The 18454-nt window shown below is 37.7% G+C and overlaps 1 long non-coding RNA gene across 1 annotated transcript in view; it reads left to right on the plus strand.

Annotated features, from left to right (window-relative positions):
- Positions 1-11087, plus strand: part of LOC309651753 — a 29984-nt gene extending 18897 nt beyond the window's left edge. Inside the window, exon 3 of the long non-coding RNA XR_014258364.1 lies at positions 1485-11087. This is a non-coding gene — a long non-coding RNA (uncharacterized lncRNA). The remainder of the gene's footprint in view (positions 1-1484) is intronic.
- The last annotated feature ends 7367 nt before the right edge of the window (positions 11088-18454 follow it).

An 18454-nucleotide genomic window follows, 5' to 3' on the forward strand; every position in this document is an offset into this window, starting at 1 on the left:
TTAAAAAGGAATGGGGGCTTCCCTGGTGGCGCAGTGGTTGAGAATCTGCCTGCCAATGCAGGGGACACGGGTTCGAGCCCTGGTCTGGGAAGATCCCACATGCCGCGGAGCAACTGGGCCCGTGAGCCACAACTACTGAGCCTGCGCGTCTGGAGCCTGTGCTCTGCAACAAGAGAGGCCGCAATAGTGAGAGGCCCGCGCATCGCAATGAAGAGTGGCCCCCGCTCGCCGCAACTAGAGAAAGTCCTCGCACAGAAATGAAGACCCAACACAGCTAAAAATAAATAAGTTAATTAAAAAAAAAAAAAAAGGGACTGGAAAAGAATGTATATATGGTCCAAAGATTACCTAGTTTAAGAATTCTACTATTTCTGCCATGTCCTCTGCATGTCCCTTATTTGTCTTTTTCCATTGAAATGTAGCAGTTATTTATATAATCTATTTTGTTAATGAAAAGTGTTGCAAATTTCTTCTTCCAGTTTGCTGCTCATGTTTTACACATTATTTAAGGTCTCTTTGGATGAACCCAAGGTCTCAATTTTATTGAGTCCAATTTGCCAATCTTTTCATTTTGAGATTATGCTATATGTGATTTCTTAAGAAATTCTTTCCTGCCCTGTAAAATATTCTTAGATATTTATTCTCTAAAAATTTTAAAGTTTTATTTTTCACATTTAAGTTCTAAATAAGCCTAGAATTGAATTTCATATATGGCATGAGGTAGAGATTCAATTATCTATTTTGCATATATGTAATCAACATAATAAAAGGCAACATAATAAAATAGTTAATTTCTCACTGATCTGCAATGCCACTCCTCCCAAATGGTTCATTTCCCTAAATTAATAGGTCAATTTCTAAACTTTCTGTTCTGTTCCATTGATCTATATATACATCCATTTTTAATTATCATAATGTTATAAGCTCTGTGATTTTGTTTCTTCAGGTGTGTTTTGACTATTCTTGGCCCTTTGTTCTTCCATAAACATTTTAGAACCAGCTTGTAAAACTGCACAAAAATTAGTGTTTGGGATTGTTATGGAATTGCACTGAAATACATTTTATATATATATAAAATTGAGACCTTCATGTTATTAGCTCCTCCTATCTGTAAACATGATCTGTCTCTCTTCATTTAGTTAGGTCTACTTTATAATCTTCTAATTAAGTTTTCTAAATTTTCTTCATTGAGGTCTTGTATATCTTTACTTGCTATATTATTAGGTCCTTAATTTTTTTTATTGCTCTTGTAAATGGTATCTTTTTTCATATATTTTCTATTTTTCCTTGTGTATAGATACACAGTTGGGTTTATATGTTGTCCTTATATCCAATATTGTTGCTAAACCTTCTTGTTAATCTAATAATTTCTCTGTATTTTATTGGGGATTTTCTGCATGGTTAATTATATCATGTATAAATATTTACAAATATGTCTTCCTTTCATATTCCAATAATTTTTGTTTTCTTGTTCTCCTGAAAAGTCTGAGACCTCCAATACAATACTGAAAAAGGAAAGAGAGGGAGACAGAGAGAAAGAGAGAAAAATGCATGTGGTGAGTATCTGTGTCTTGTTTTGATCTGAAAACAAGTGTTTCCACTCTTTAATCTGTAAGCATAACATTTGCTTTAGGTTTTTAATAGAAAGTCTTTTTGGGGTTCAGAAAGTATCCTTCTACTCTCAACTTCCTAAGAGTTTTTATCATTAATAAAAGATGGAGAGGTTTTTCTCCATCTACTGAGATAGTTGTATGATTTTTCTTCTTTAATTTTCTTTAATATATTATGTTTAGTGCTAAATCAACCTTGCCATTTTGGTCATGATTTTATACTTTTATGGAGATTTAAACAGTAAGTATGTACCTAGTATACTAGTTGTCTTTCAACATTGCGTCTCATAAAACCTCAGAAAACTGAATCAAAGACCTCAATAAGCTAGAGTAATAAGCTAGCTTTTAAATGAGTACCAACTATTAACAACCCTCCATAATCTGCTTAAAAGGAAATCACAAGGTGTTCGGTTATTTTACAGAAATAATGTAAATTTATAAATACAAGATTGTTTGACCAGAAAAATTTGACAAAGACCTTATATTTCTGCATCTGCTCAAGGTCCTTCAGAAGTACCTGCACCTCCCTTTTGCAGGCCATGAGAATCACTGCTCTGGTCACAGCCCACATCCTACCACCTATAATCTATAAATACGTATCTACTTACCTTCTATTTACTAAAACAAAGTCTACGCGTCTCAGATTTTGAATTATTTTGTTCTATATTTCCCAACATTTTCTCTTTGGAAAAAATTTTATCTTCTTTCTTCAAATTACTACTTAAAATATTCCATTAAGTTTGTCTTCTCTAAAAACCCCATCTGATTCAATCCTTCTAGTCTTTCCATTGAACTATTTTATTCTTCAACTATTGATTTTTTCCAGTCCTTGGTAGTGTATTACCTTTTGATAATGACTATGTGAAATATATAAGGAGCACGATGTTTGACACATTAATACATACCAAGTACGATTTATCATCTATTTAAATTCTTCCATTAAATCCCTCCATGAAATTCAAGCTAGTTACATGCTGTTTACGACATCCACGCTTCCCTCTACCAAGGAACATATTGTCTTACCTACAATTAATGTTCTGGGATATGTCCAGAGCTACTATTCCTCTCCCCCTTCCACCACTATAAATATGTCATACGCTGTTCTCTTAGGAGTCCCTGCTTTGCAGCCTACTTTTTCTTTCCTATTCATTATTACAGTCTCTATTAGTAAACTGGCCTCTTTCCTAGACTTGATCAGATCCCAGCTGGCTGGGCTACAAGCCCTTTGTAATCAGGGCCAAGACTTAAGATCAGATAAGGAAGTATTATTTCTGTCCAAGAAACTTACATTTCAGGTGGCCAATAAATGAGGAATTTGCTGCCAAGTTTTTCTAGAGTCATGTTTTGAATCTTCTACCAAAGAGAGATATATAATAAAATCAGCATTTGAAAATATTGCACAGTAATCATTTCTATAGGAATTAAAATCAAAGCTCACAAACCAAACAATGAATATGACCAAATAAGGCCCTTAATAAAAATCATAATAAAAACTCTGAAAGAGACAGAGTTCAAAAGTGTGAACTATTAGCTGAAATAAAAGTGACCCCAAAATCTGATTTTCAAACACTTAGTAAAACTACAGGGCATATGAATCTAGGTGATTTCCTGTGAATGTATACAAGGAAAAATAAAGTTTAGAGTGAACAGTAGCATGGAAGCATGTGGAGCAGGAAACCTAATAAACTTTTAAAGAAAACACTTAAAAGAATACTCATAATTTTTCACCTAAAGATTGGCTTTCCTACCTTCCCTTATGATCTCCACTCCTATCTTTTCTCTCACGAGCCATCAGCCTTTTTGAGGGCGTGCCTTTTGGGTGAATTTTTACCAAGTACCTCACTGACATATAGACATGTATAGGAGATATATATAGTGGAGTCAGTTTTCTCTACTTAAACTTTACTGACTCTCTATGAATTATTCTTATCTATCTCACCACAAACTCAGATTGCATTTTGATGAAGTATGGGCCTCCAATGCTTCTGTTTCAGCAGCTTCCCATCCTGTAAGTGAGATGGAATGGTATGCTTAGGAGGGACACTGGAGGGGCCAGCAGGACCCCTCATCATGAGGCGTTTGACCACAGGCCCTTCACTACCTGGGCCTCGGTGCCTTCGCCTGGAAATTAGAGACTTACCCAGATGATGCTAGAGTCCCAGCCACCTCTACCTGCCACGGGCCAATGAGAAGAAATTGGTGCAAAAGAGGGATTTTTCAAAATATGGAGAGAAAATGAAATGAAACACCCATATCCTTTCACACTAAGTAGTTCTCCATGTTAACCTCTACTTTTATACTCTTCACTCTCTGGGTCTTGTTGGTCTTGCCAATTTCTCTATTATGAGTCCCTTTGGCAGTTACAAGTATATCCCATAGAGTAGTCACATGATCCCAAACTCTGTATCCTCTTGCTATTACGAGGATACAAAACAACAGGAACATCAAAGTTACTATTTTCCATACTGGAGAGTCTGAAATCAGTTTACAAACTGTGTACATGTGAAAGAAATGTGAATTTCTTGTCATGAAGATACATTTGGGGTAAAACATCAAAGAGCAATGTTACCATCAGGGTTTGGTCAGAGATGTGTAATTTATTATAGGGATTTGATAATGTGCAATTATGGGAGCTGGTTCACAGTAAGGATGTGGTATGTTTTGTACTGGAGTCTAAAGTCTGCAGGAAAGGCAGTAAGAAGAAAAAAAAAAGATGAATATAAAGTGGGGCAGCAAACTGGAATCTATGAGGCTGACTTGGAATCAACAAGGGTAGCATGGAACCTGCTAAAACCTTCGATTTCGATGATGGGAGTGCCCCACAGGAGAAACAGGGGCTCCCTCAATGTAGAGCTAAACACGCACCTGGTCAAAAAGCTTAAGGAGGGGGCTTCCCTGGTGGCGCAGTGGTTGAGAATCTGCCTGCCAATGCAGGGGACACGGGTTCGAGCCCTGGTCTGGGAAGATCCCACATGCCGCGGAGCGACTAGGCCCATGCGCCACAACTACTGAGCCTGCGCGTCTGGAGCCTGTGCTCCGCAACAAGAGAGGCCGCCATAGTGAGAGGCCCGCGCATCGCAATGAAGAGTGGCCCCCATTTGCTGCAACTAGAGAAAGCCCTCGCACAGAAATGAAGACCCAACACAGCCATAAATAAATAAATAAATAAATAAAAATTTAAAAAAAAAGCTTAAGAAGGATCTGGCGGGAGCCAGAGGCACCGTGATCGTGGGCCCAGCCACTGCCACACACTGACCAGCTGAGCCAGAAGGTAATTGACAGCACATGTGAACCACGAGAGGCCATCACACCTTGTACTGATTGTCCTAACATTAAAAAATAAAGATGGCTCTCCTTTGCTTTTATTTCTCCAAATCTGATGCAAAATGTCTCTTATGGTCCAGGCTAGTCCACAACTGACAAGCAAGAAAATTCTGGGAAATGTACTTCCAGTTTAGCTCAGTTGATATAACACAAATCCACCACAACCTGTCCCTTGTCCACGTAAACCTCTTTCAATTATACTTAACTTCAAAATAAAGCAAATAGCAACACAATGCAAAACATAATACAACTGTAGCTCATATAACTGAAAGACATACGGATTCTCTCTCCAATACAGGATACAAAGTCTTTTATCTGTCTTTGGAGGAGAGCTAATCCTCTCCTATGCCACATTGCTCTTCCCCTTTGATATTCTGTAACGTAAAACTGAGATGTAAGTTAATTGTTATTAACACATCTTATGTTAGACATAGGAGAAGGGAAAAAGGAGAAAAACTTTTTCGATATTCATAACAAAAGGAGGAGGAAATGCATTTAATTATTATAGTTCTCATTTCTGCAATTACCCACAGCTGGTACTTAGAATTACCTTCTTCCACTCTCCATTCCATAACCTCTTTGCCGTTAGTAAGCACCTCGGCTAGTTGCAGTTCCTTGCCTGATGGAGTGACCCCAAACTTTCATTCCTGGAAGGTTCTGGGTCTTAGTAATAATACCTGTATTGGATTGTTGTAGTTTTCTATTGTCTTTAATCACAGAGCTTGAGAGCACTAAGAAGCATCCCGAGAGATCTCTTGCATCGCAAACATAATCCTGCTTACCTCCACGGTGTAGTGACAATCCAATATTTCCCTTGTTAACCAACACCAATTATTCCATCCAGTGCAGCGGCCCATTCTTTGACTGTTAATGAATAACACCATTGTCATGTCTCCTGGTAGCAGCATTTCTCCCTCCGGAACTAAGACTGCTAGAGCAGTATGGTATCCTGTAGAAGGAAGAAGGGATCAAGACCACGGAGGACTACATAATGACTTGGGGATGGAAAGTAGCCCTGAGGTAGGGCAGTGAAGGTTTACCACTTACACTGCCAGCTGATAGCAAATGCTTCTGATGGTCTTTACTAACAGGTGTAGATAGACAAAAGCATTCACTTGATCAACAGCTGTAAACCAGGAGCCTGGAGATGTGTTGACTTGTTTCAGCAACAAAACCACATCTGAAAGAATACCTGCAATTGAAGTCACCACCTGATTAAGTTTACGGTAACCCATCACTGATCTTCATGATTGTCGTATGCATAGGCCAAGCAGGCAAGTTGAATGGGGAATCACCACTCCTGAATCTTTCAAGTCTGTGATGATACTATTAAGCTTTAAAATCCAAGATGCATTTTTCAAAAAAATTTTTGGTAGGTAGAGGAAGTTCTAGTGGCTTCCAGTTGACTCTCTCTAACTTATTAGTTCTCACTCCATAGCAGCAAATACTTGGTCACCCAATTCCTTGACTCTATAAGCACTTGGTTACAGTTGTCTACAGCTGATAATTTAAATCACTTGTTTGTTATTGAATGCCACTGACGATCAGAGTCTCATTTACCATTGGAAGCAGGGTCATTAATTCCTTTTTAAATCAAAACAGATCAATGAACTATGTTCAGACAACCTAGAAGCAATTGAGAGCAGAACTTCTGAGATTTGTAAGACAGCATCAAATAATCTTACGTATGTATAATTGGAGACCCACAAAGAGGGGAGGAAGAATGAGGCTGAAGAAATACTTGAAGAGATAATTACAAAAAAAAACTTTCCAAAATTGACAACATAAGTCAACCTATAGAACCAAGAAACTCAGTGCAGGAACTTTAAGCAGGTTAAATACATAGAAAGACACACCTAGACACATCATAGTCAAACTGCTGAAAAAAACTGATAAAGGACAAGTCCTAAGAGCAATGAGAGAAAAAAATACACATCACAAACAGAACAATTATATTGATGGTTGACGTCTCACCAGAAAGAATAAAGGCTAGAGACAATGGGATGACATCTGTAAAGTACTTGAAAAAAACTGCTCAAACTAGAGCTTGATATCTAGGGAAAATATCCTTTAGAAATGTAAGCAAAATAAAACATTTTCAGAAAGATAAAAGTTCTTGCATTAGAAGAAAAGCTAGAAAAAGTTTCTCAAGCTAAAGGGAAATAAAAATTCAGATAAAATATCAGAACTTCAGAAATAAAGAACACCAGAAAGAGTAAATATTTTTTATAAATAAAAAGCCATTTTATTTTAAAAAAGGATCTGTATTATATAGAGAGTATCCCAAAATTCTTAGGGTAGTTTTAAGCTTTAATTAACTTCAAAAACATAAATGTTATAAGCTTATATAAAATTCATTTGTAGGTTTATTGATTTACATTTAAAAGCTTACTTTGTGAATTTTGATTTTTAATTTTTTCTGGGTGATATTTTCTAGTTGGATATAAGAGATATCTAGTTTGGCCATATCAGCCACCTGATTACTCTCCATTAGACTTTTTCTTTAGGGACATGTAAAGAACAGACATTTTGTTTAGGTAACTCATAAGTATCATGTACATATCAAAACAATTTTCTTTGGATGATCCTGAGTCTAGGATTACAAATGGTCACTTCACCATTTTGGTCACTGAGCAGCAGTTGATGAAATTTTTACAAAATCCAAATTTGACTAAAACAATGTATAGCATAAGATGTTGGTTATGTTGAAGTTGAATAAAAATATATATTAATATTTTAACATTTTAAATAACCTTTGAAATGTGTTTTTTAAATAAATTTGTAGCACTTATGTTATTAAAGCTTAAGACTTCACTAAAACTGGGACTGCCCTGGTGGCGCAGTGGTTAAGAATCCACCTGCCAATGCAGGAGACACGGGTTCAAGCCCTGGTCCGGAAAGATCCCACATGCTGCAGAGCAACTAAGTCCATGCGCCACAACTACTGAGCCTGCGCTCTAGAGCCCACGAGCCACAACTACTGAAGCCCGTGCGCCTAGAGCCTGTGCTCCACAACAAGAGAAGCCACCACAATGAGAAGCCTGCGCACCACAACGAAGAGCAGCCCCCGCTCACTGCAACTAGAGAAAGCTCACAAGCAGCAATGAAGACCCAATGCAGCCAAAAAATAAATAAATAAATTTATTTTTAAAAAAAGACTTCACTAAAATTTACATGCTGATTTGTTTAAAAAACAATAATAGCAATATATTGTGGGGTTCATAGTATATGAAGAAGTAAAATATAAAAAAGAAGATCACAGAAGGTGAGAAGGAACTAAGAAGACAGTGTTGGAAGATTCTCTCACAATCTGTGAAGTAGTATATTATTTAAAGATAGATTGTGATAATTTAAGTTTGCATATTGTAATCAATTTAGAGCTGCTACTATAAAAATGATACAGTGATATAGATTAAAAACTCAAATAACACAGAATATTAAAAAATATGTGATTTAATGAAAAGTAGTCAGAAATGGAAAAATGGAAGAACAAAGAACAAATGGGATTTTAAAAAATTAAATACCAAGATGCATGTGTTCATAAACTCTTTGTTTTTCTCTTGTCACTTTGCCTTTTGTCAGTTCATTTCACAGGCCCAGCCACTGAAGCTGAGGGTAGAGGAATCTTTTCCTGGCTACAAATGAAATGCTCCACCACAACCGCTTGCCTAGCTAACCTGCACCCCTAGTTCAAGTTTCAGCTCAAGTGTAATTTCTTCCAGTAAACATTCCTAGACCCCCATAACTGTGGTCAGCTCACCTTATCTGTGCTCCCCGAGCACCCTGACAAGGTGCCTAATCTGTCACTTTTATGATGCATGGAAGTGAGCCCTTTCCAGATCCTTCTCACTTGCTAAGTCCTGCTAAGAACTTGGTGGTCCTTAGCAGAGACTTGTGTGTCCGTCCTAGCCCAGTGCTGGCGCAGAGGAGAGCCTCCATAAATATTACTAAACAGGATGAAACTGAAGAAAGGCAACAGATATAAAGAAATAGGAAATAATAAAAGAAAAAGGTGTCACCATTTACAGAGGGTCCCATTCAGATAGAAACTGCCAGGAGATTTCCATCCTGAAGGCAGAAATAATAAAAATTAAAGCTGTAAAAACTAAATGGAGAAGAGAATACAATAAAACCTGGCAAAAGAAAATATGTTACACTTTGTATTAAGCAGTCTTCAGATTCAATTCCAGAGAACCAGCCTTCAAAGAAAAATAAATTTTAAAATATCATGGGACTTCCCTGGTGGTCCAGTGGTTAGGGCTCCGTGCTTCCACTGCAGGGAGCATGGGTTCAATCCTTGGTCGGGGAACTAGGATCCCGCATGCCACACAGCACGGCCAAAATAAAATAAAATATCGCACAAAAATATTGCTCAGACGCAAGTGTGGTTTTTCAAGCAAACAATTTTGGAACATCTTTCAATACCATGTTTACCTTAAGAAATTCAAAAACACTGTTATCTTCTCATCTGTTCTCCAGATTTTTTTCCCTAGTCATTTCTTTGCCTTTCCTATCACCTTCATTTAAAAACAATTAAATGTTCTGTCACAGACACTAGATTATAACTTCAGGTGCAAAACGAATAAAAAGCAGCTCTTTTAAAAAAAGAGGGAGAGGGAGTACATAACTGCTGGCCGCATGCAGCATAACAAAGGAGGCAAGAGAACAGGGCTGGAACTTTCTCCAATACCTCCCTTAACATGGAATTGACCCTGCAATCTCCAGAAGCCCCAGTCTCTGCACTTCATAAGCAAACCTAAATCTATTCTGCTTCTCCTAAGAAGGGTACTGAACTCTGAAGCCAGAAAACCTGTTTTTGGATCCCTCCTGAGGCAGACACCAGGCCTCAAACTTGACACCGAGTAGAGAATCATGCATCCGACTCTGGTGCTCCTTGGAGGGCACTGAGTAATTTAATTTTCACTTTCCCCACTCTCTCCCTCCACCATCCCCTCTTGATTCTTACCTAAAATCCCTCCCCGAAATATTTACTCTCTACTGTTCAAAAGTCAGGATTCCCCTATTCCAGTGTTTCCTAAACATACCCTATCACGTGAGTCACCTGGTGTGCTCTGTAATACACAGACTGCCCCAGGACTCTGCCTTTGAGATCATGATTCAAAAGGTCTGCGAAGGGGCCCAGGCTGCTTCATTGAATGCAAATGTCCCAAAGGCGGGATAACAGTTTACCGCTTTTGTTTTATTCATTTGATTTGTTTATACCTGGCCTCTTTCAGAGAAGCGTTTGAGATGCCCAGCTCCAAGGTGAACAAAGAGGCTTCGCTGATTCACAGTGTGATGAGGAGCACGCAGAGCTGTGTTGCTGCTTCCCTGGGTAACCACAGATCCACTGTACCGCTCAGGGCTCACCAGCTCAGCAGCAGAAGGAAGAGCCCTGGGCTAGGAGTGGATCACACCCTCAGCCCTTCATTATCAGCTGTATGAACTTTGCAACTTATTAAGACTCGTGGCTAACACATTTCTTCAACTATCAAAACTATAGTGTTGAATTTGACGATCCTGGAATGTGGTTGCCTACCTTACACGTAAAACAAGCCCATTCATGCCAAAGTCTTACGAGACTTCTAGGGAAAATTGCTAAGTAACTCTACTACAGCCTTATTCAGCCATCTCTGAGCAAACGCAGAAATGAAACATTCCCTTTTGCCATTTATTATGAATGGGGTTGAATTGTATCCCACCCCCCAAAAAAAGGTATGTTGAAGTCCTAACCCCCACTATCTCAGAATGTGACCTTACTTGTAAATAGAATTCTTGAAGATGTAATCAAGTTTAGGTGGGAGATCATACTGGATTAGGGTGAGCCCCAATCCAGGTGACTGGTGTCCTTATAAAAAGAGGGAAATTTGGACACAGAGACACAGGGAAGACAGCCATGTGAAGACAGAGGCAGAGAATGATGAGGCATCTACATGCCAAGGAATGCCAAGGACTGCCGGCACCACCAGATGCTAGAAAGAGACAAAGAAGGATTCTCCCCTAGAGAGCATGGCCCTGTAGACCTCGATTTCAGACTTCCGGCCTCCAGAACTGTGAGAGAATAAATTTCTGTTGTTTGAAGCCACATAGTTCATGGTACCTCATTACAGCAACCCTAGGAAACTAATTCACCATGTACCTTATAAGACATAACCACAGAATTGTGATGATTAGGACTATATCTAACTTAGAGCTAATAATGCTCATCCGCTTATCCACCTCTTTAGAAAGAATTTTAAAAGGGAAAAAGTGGAGTTTAAAAAGCGTATCCAAGGGCTTCCCTGATGGCGCAGTGGTTAAGAATCCGCCTGTCAGTGCAGGGGACACGGGTTCAAGCCCTGGTCTGGGAAGATCCTACATGCCGCGGAGCAACTAAGCCCGTGCGACACAACTACTGAGCCTGTGCTCTACAGCCCGTGAGCCACAACTACTGAGCCCACGTGCCACAACTACTGAAGCCCAGGCGCCTAGAGCCCATGCTCCTCAACAAGAGAAGCCACCGCAATGAGAAGCCTGCACACCACAACGAAGAGTAACCCCCGCTCGCCACTGCTAGACAAAGCCCATGAGCAGCAACAAAGGCCCAACACAGTCAAAAGTAAATAAATTAAATAAATAAATTTAAAAAAAAATTCTTCTGTATAAGGAAAACACAGGAGTTCTATTTCTAGATCTCTATATAAACTATCTGGAAATTAAATTTAAGTGCCATTAAGGAATTATATGAAAAAAACTATTAAATTGTATATTAGGATATAAAGCTAAATAAATAGGGAAGTATACCTAATGCATGTATAAGAAGAGTTAATATTTCAAAGGCCTAAGTTCCACCCAAATAAATGCATAAATTTAAAGCAATTTAAAGCTGGAGGAGTGTGGTCATTGTTTGGAAACTTTATAAAGTGCTTCTAAAGTTTATCAGGAAGAAAAATTATACCAAAATATACACACACTGTCATACACATAATTAAAGGGTGGAAAGTGGCATCTTTCCTTACAGACTTTAAAATACTCAAACAGTGAAAAAATATGATTTTTGGTGAATTTAAAGAAAAAAATTTGATTAAAGAAATTTATTCAAAAGTACAGAAAGGAATATATGTAAAAATATTTAGATAAAGTGGGGAAGATGATAAAGTGGGGAAGAGAATGAATAATAATATTAATCAATGATATTATAATAAGTGGTTAACCATTTGAAAAATCAAGTTAAGAGTTCCACTTCACACATTTCACCTAAATAAATTCCAGGGAGATGACAAATTTAAATGTTAGCTGAATGATTGGATAATAATGGGGTAGAGAAGGTCTCTGAAAGCATATATAAATTGTCATTTGCCAATAGGCAATTAAAACAATTTTTAAAATCCAAAGTAAACAAAGGTATAACAAACTGAGGAAATACGTATTACAGACAACTGTATTGTCTCTGATGAATAAAACACTCTTACAAAATTAGGAAGGACAAGTGACAACCCAATGGAAAAAGGAGTCAAGAATATGAATAGGCAATTCAACAAGAGAAGAAATGAAAACAGCCAATAAATATAGGAAAACAAAAAACATACATTCAACTTCATGAATAATAAAATTGTAAATTATTACACCAGTGAAATACCATGGTGTTATACAGATCTCCTCAAATATGGATGTTGGGAGGGTAAATTGTTCCTACCTCTCTCAAAGGCAGTTTGGTAACATGCATCAAAAGCCTTAAAATGTGCAGATTTTGATTCAGTTAGGTTTACATGTAGGAATCTCAATTATGTAACAAAACGTATGTCTGAAAATGCTTGTCATTTATTATTTATAATATAAAAATAAAAACAACCCAAATATCCAGAATTAGCAAATGGTTAAGGGACTTCCCTGGCAGTCCAGTTGTTAAGACTCGGCACTTCCACTGTAGGGGGCGCAGGTTCAATCCCTGGTCAGGGAAATAAGATCCCACATGCCACGCAGCCAAATAAACCTTAAAAATTTTTTTAAATTTTAAAAATTAAAAAAAAACTTTTTGATATACAAAAATTATTTATTATAAATTTGAGTATACTCAAAAGATGTCTTTTTTTTAAACATCTTTATTGAAGTATAATTGCTTTACAATAGTGTGGTAGTTTCTGCTTTATAACAAAGTGAATCAGCTATACATATATCCCCATATCTTCTCCCTCTTGCGTCTCCCTCCCACCCTCCCTATCCCACCCTTCTAGGTGGTCACAAAGCAAGGAGCTGATCTCCCTGTGCTATGCAGCTGCTTCCCTCTAGCTATCTATTTTACATTCGGTAGTGTATATATGTCCATGCCACTCTCTCACTTTGTCACAGCTTACCCTTCCCCCTCCCCGTGTCCGCAAGTCCATTTTCTATGTCTGTGTCTTTATTCTTGCCCTGCCCCTAGGTTCTTCAGAACCATTTTTTTTTTAGATTCCATATATATGTGTTAGCATACGGTATTTGTTTTTCTCTTTCTGACTTACTTCACTCTGTATGACAGACTCTAGGTCCATCCACCTCACTACAAATAACTCAATTTCGTTTCTTTTTATGGCTGAATAATATTCCATTGTATATATGTGCCACATCTTCTTTATCCATTCATCTGTTGATGGACACTTAGGTTGCTTCCATGTCCTGGCTACTGTAAATAGTGCTGCAATGAACATTGTGGTACATGACTCTTATTGAATTATGGTTTTCTCAGGGTATATGCCCAGTCGTGGGATTGCTGGGTCATATGGTAGTTCTATTTTTAGTTTTTTAAGGAACCTCCATACTGTTCTCCATAGTGGCTTTATCAATTTACATTCCCACCAACAGTGCAAGAGGGTTCCCTTTTCTCCACACCCTCTCCAGCAGTTATTGTTTGTAGATTTTTTGATGATGGCCATTCTGACCGGTGTGAGATGATATCTCATTACAGTTTTGATTTGCATTTCTCTAATGACTGATGATGTTGAGCATTCTTTCATGTGTTTGTTGGTAATCTGTATACCTTCTTTGGAGAAATGTCTATTTAGGTCTTCTGCCCATTTTTGGATTGGGTTGTTTGTTTTTTTGATATTGAGCTGCATGAGCTGCTTGTAAATTTTGGAGATTAATCCTTTGTCTGTTGATTCATTTGCAAATATTTTCTCCCATTCTGAGGGTTGTCTTTTGATCTGGTTTATGGTTTCCTTTGCTGTGCAAAAGCTTTTAAGTTTCATTAGGTCCCATTTGTTTATTTTTGTTTTTATTTCCATTTCTCTAGGAGGTGGGTCGAAAAGGATCTTGCTGTGATCTATGTCATAGAGTGTTCTGCCTATGTTTTCCTCTAAGAGTTTTAGAGTGTCTGGCCTTACATTTAGGTCTTTAATCCATTTTGAGTTTATTTTTGTGTATGGTGTTAGGGAGTGTTCTAATTTCATACTTTTACATGTACCTGTCCAGTTTTCCCAGCATCACTTATTGAAGAGGCTGTCTTTTCTCCACTGTATATTCTTGCCTCTTTTATCAAAGATAAGGTGACCACATGTGCGTGGGTTTATCTCTGGGCTTTCTACCCTGTTCCATTGATCTATATTTCTGTTTTTGTGCCAGTACCATACTGTCTTGATTACTGTAGCTTTGTAGTATAGTCAGGGAGCCCGATTCCTCCAGCTCCGTTTTTCTTTCTCAGGATTGCTTTGGCTATTCGGGGTCTTTTGTGTTTCCATACAAATTGTGAAATTTTTTATTCTAGTTCTGTGAAAAATGCCAGTGGTAGTTTGATAGGGATTGCATTGAATCTGTAGATTGCTTTGGGTAGTAGAGTCATTTTCACAATGTTGATTCTTCCAATCCAAGAACATGGTATATCTCTCCATCTATTTGTATCATCTTTAATTTCTTTCATCAGTGTCTTATAATTTTCTGCATACAGGTCTTTTGTCTCCTTAGGTAGGTTAATTTCTAGATATTTTATTCTTTTTGTTGCAGTGGTAAATGGGAGTGTTTTCTTAATTTCACTTTCAGATTTCTCATCATTAGTGTATAGGAATGCTACAGATTTCTGTGCATTAATTTTGTATCCTGCTACTTTACCAAATTCATTGATTAGCTCTAGTAGTTTTCTGGTAGCATCTTTAGGATTCTCTATGTATAGTATCATGTCATCTGCAAACAGTGACATCTTTACTTCTTTTCCAATTTGGATTCCTTTTATTTCTTTTTCTTCTCTGATTGCTGTAGCCAAAACTTCCAAAACTATGTTGAATAATAGTGGTGAGTGTGGGCAACCTTGTCTTGTTCCTGATCTTAGTGGAAATGGTTTCAGTTTTTCACCATTGAGGACGATGTTGGCTGTGGGTTTCTCATATATGGCCTTTATTATGTTGAGGAAAGTTCCCTCTATGCCTACTTTCTGCAGGGTTTTTATCATAAATGGGTGTTGAATTTTGTCAAAAGCTTTCTCTGCATCAATTGAGATGATCATATGGTTTTTCTCCTTCAATTTGTTAATATGGTGTATCACATTGATTGATTTGAGTATATTGAAGAATCCTTGCATTCCTGGGATAAACCCCACTTGATCACGGCACATGAGCCTTTTAATGTGTTGTTGGATTCTGTTAGCTGGTATTTTGTTGAGGATTTTTGCATCTGTGTTCATCAGTGATATTGGCCTGTAGTTTTCTTTCTTTGTGACATCTTTGTCTGGTTTTGGTATCAGGGTGATGGTGGCCTCGTAGAATGAGTTTGGGAGTGTTCCTCCCTCTGCTATATTTTGGAAGAGTTTGAGAAGGATAGGTGTTAGCTCTTCTCTAAATGATTGATAGAATTCACCTGTGAAGCCATCTGGTCCTGGGCTTTTGTTTGTTGGAAGATTTTTAATCACAGTCTCAATTTCAGTGCTTGTGATTGGTCTGTTTATATTTTCTGTTTCTTCCTGGTTCAGTCTCGGGAGGCTGTGCTTTTCTAAGAATTTGTCCGTTTCTTCCAGGTTGTCCATTTTATTGGCATATAGTTACTTGTAGTAATCTCTCATGATCCTTTGTATTTCTGCAGTGTCAGTTGTTACTTCTCCTTTTTCATTTCTAATTCTATTGATTTTAGTCTTCTCCCTTTTTTTCCTGATGAGTCTGGCTAATGGTTTATCAATTTTATTTATCTTCTCAAAGAACCAGCTTTTAGTTTTATTGATCTTTGCTATTTTTCCTTCATTTCTTTTTCATTTATTTCTGATCTGATCTTTATGATTTCTTCCTTCTGCTAATTTTGGGGTTTTTTTGTTCTTCTTTCTCTAACTGCTTTAGGTGTAAGGTTAGGTTGTTTATTTGAGATGTTTCCTGTTTCTTGAGGTAGGATTGTATTGCTATAAACTTCCCTCTTAGAACTGCTTTTGCTGCATCCATAGGTTTTGCGTCATCCTGTTTTCATTGTCATTTGTTTCTAGGTATTTTTTGATTTCCCCTTTGATTTCTTCAGTGATCTCTTGGTTATTTAGTAGTGTATTGTTTAGCCTCCATGTGTTTGTATTTTTTAGAGATTTTTTCCTGTAATTGATATCTAGTCTCATAGAGTTGTGGTCGGAAAAGATACTAGATACGATTTCAATTTTCTTAAATTTACCAAGGCTTGATTTGGTACCCAAGATATGATCTATCCTGGAGAATGTTCCATGAGCACTTGAGAAGAAAGTGTATTCTGTTGTTTTTGGATGGCATGTCCTATAAATATCAATTAAGTCCATCTTGTTTAATGTAACACTTAAAGCTTGTGTTTCCTTATTTATTTTCATTTTGGATGATCTGTCCATTGGTGAAAGTGGGGTGTTAAAGTCCCCTACTATGATTGTGTTACTGTCGATTTCCCCTTTTATGGCTGTTCACATTTGCCTTAAGTATTGAGGTGCTCCTATGTTGGGTGCATAAATATTTACAATTGTTATATATTCTTCTTGGATTGATCCCTTGATCATTATGTAATGTCCTTCTTTGTCTCTTGTAATAGTCTTTATTTTAAAGTCTATTTTGTCTGATATGAGAATTGCTACTCCAGCTTTCTTTTGATTTCCATTTGCATGGAATATCTTTTTCCAACCCCTTACTTTCAGTCTGTATGTGTCCCTAGATCTGAAGTGGGTCTCTTGTAGACAGCATATATACGGGTCTTGTTTTTGTATCCATTCAGCCAGTCTAGGTCTTCTGGTTGGAGCATTTAATCCATTTACATTTAAGGTAGTTATTGACATGTATGTTCCTATTACCATATTCTTAATTGTTTTGGGTTTGTTATTGTAGGTCTTTTCCTTCTCTTGTGTTTCCTGCCTAGAAAAGTTCCTTTAGGATTTGTTTTAAAGCTGGTTTGGTGGTGCTGAATTCTTTCAGCTTTTGCTTGTCTGTAAAGGTTTTAATTTCTCCATCGAATCTGAATGAGATCCTTGCTGGGTAGAGTAAGCTTGGTTGTAGGTTTTTCTCTTTCATCACTTTAAATATGTCCTGCCACTCCCTTCTGGCTTGCAGTTTCTGCTGAGAGATCAGCTGTTCACCTTATGGGGATTCCCTTGTATGTTATTTGCTGTTTTTCCCTTGCTGCTTTTAATATTTTTTCTTTGTATTTAATTTTTGATAGTTTGATTAATATGTGTCTTGGCGTGTTTCTCCTTGGATTTATCCTGTATGGGACTCTCTGTGCTTCCTGGACTTGACTATTTCCTTTCCCATATTAGGGAAGTTTTCAACTGTTATCTCTTCAAATATTTTCTCAGTCCCTTTCTTTTTCTCTTCTTCTTCTGGGACCCCTATAATTCGAATGTTGGTGCATTTAATGTTGTCCCAGAGGTCTCTGAGACTGTCTTCAATTCTTTTCATTCTTTTTTCTTTATTCTGCTCTGCAGTAGTTATTTCCACTATTTTATCTTCCAGGTCACTTATCTGTTCTTCTGCCTCAGTTATTCTGCTATTGATTCCTTCTAGAGAATTTTTAATTTCATTTATTGTGTTGTTCATCATTGTTTGTTTGCTCTTTAGTTCTTCCAGGTCCTTCTTAAACGTTCCTTGTGTTTTCTCCATTCTATCTCCAAGATTTTGGATCTTTACTATCATTATTCCGAATTCCTTTTCAGGTAGACTGCCTATTTCCTCTTCATTTGTTTGGTCTGGTGGGTTTTTTACCTTGCTCCTTCACTGCTGTGTGTTTCTCTGTCTTCTCATTTTGCTTAACTTACTGTGTTTGTGGGTCTCCTTTTCACAGGCTGCAGGTTTGTAATTCCCATTGTTTTTGGTGCCCCCAGTGGCTAAGGTTGGTTCAGTGGGTTGTGTAGGCTTCCTGGTGGAGGGGACTGGTGCCTGTGTCCTGTTGGATGAGGATGGATCTTGTCTTTCTGGTGGGCAGCACCACGTCCAGTGGTGTGTTTTGGGGTGTCTGTGACATTATTATGATTTTAGGCAGCCTCTCTGCTAATGGGTAGGGTTGTGTTCCTGTCTTACTAGTTGTTTGGCATGGGGTGTCCAGCACTGGAGCTTGCTGGTTGTTGAGTGGAGCTGCGTCTTAGCACTGAG

Source organism: Balaenoptera physalus (assembly GCF_965194825.1).
Source record: "Balaenoptera physalus genome assembly, chromosome: 21".
Classification (NCBI taxonomy): domain Eukaryota; kingdom Metazoa; phylum Chordata; class Mammalia; order Artiodactyla; family Balaenopteridae; genus Balaenoptera; species Balaenoptera physalus.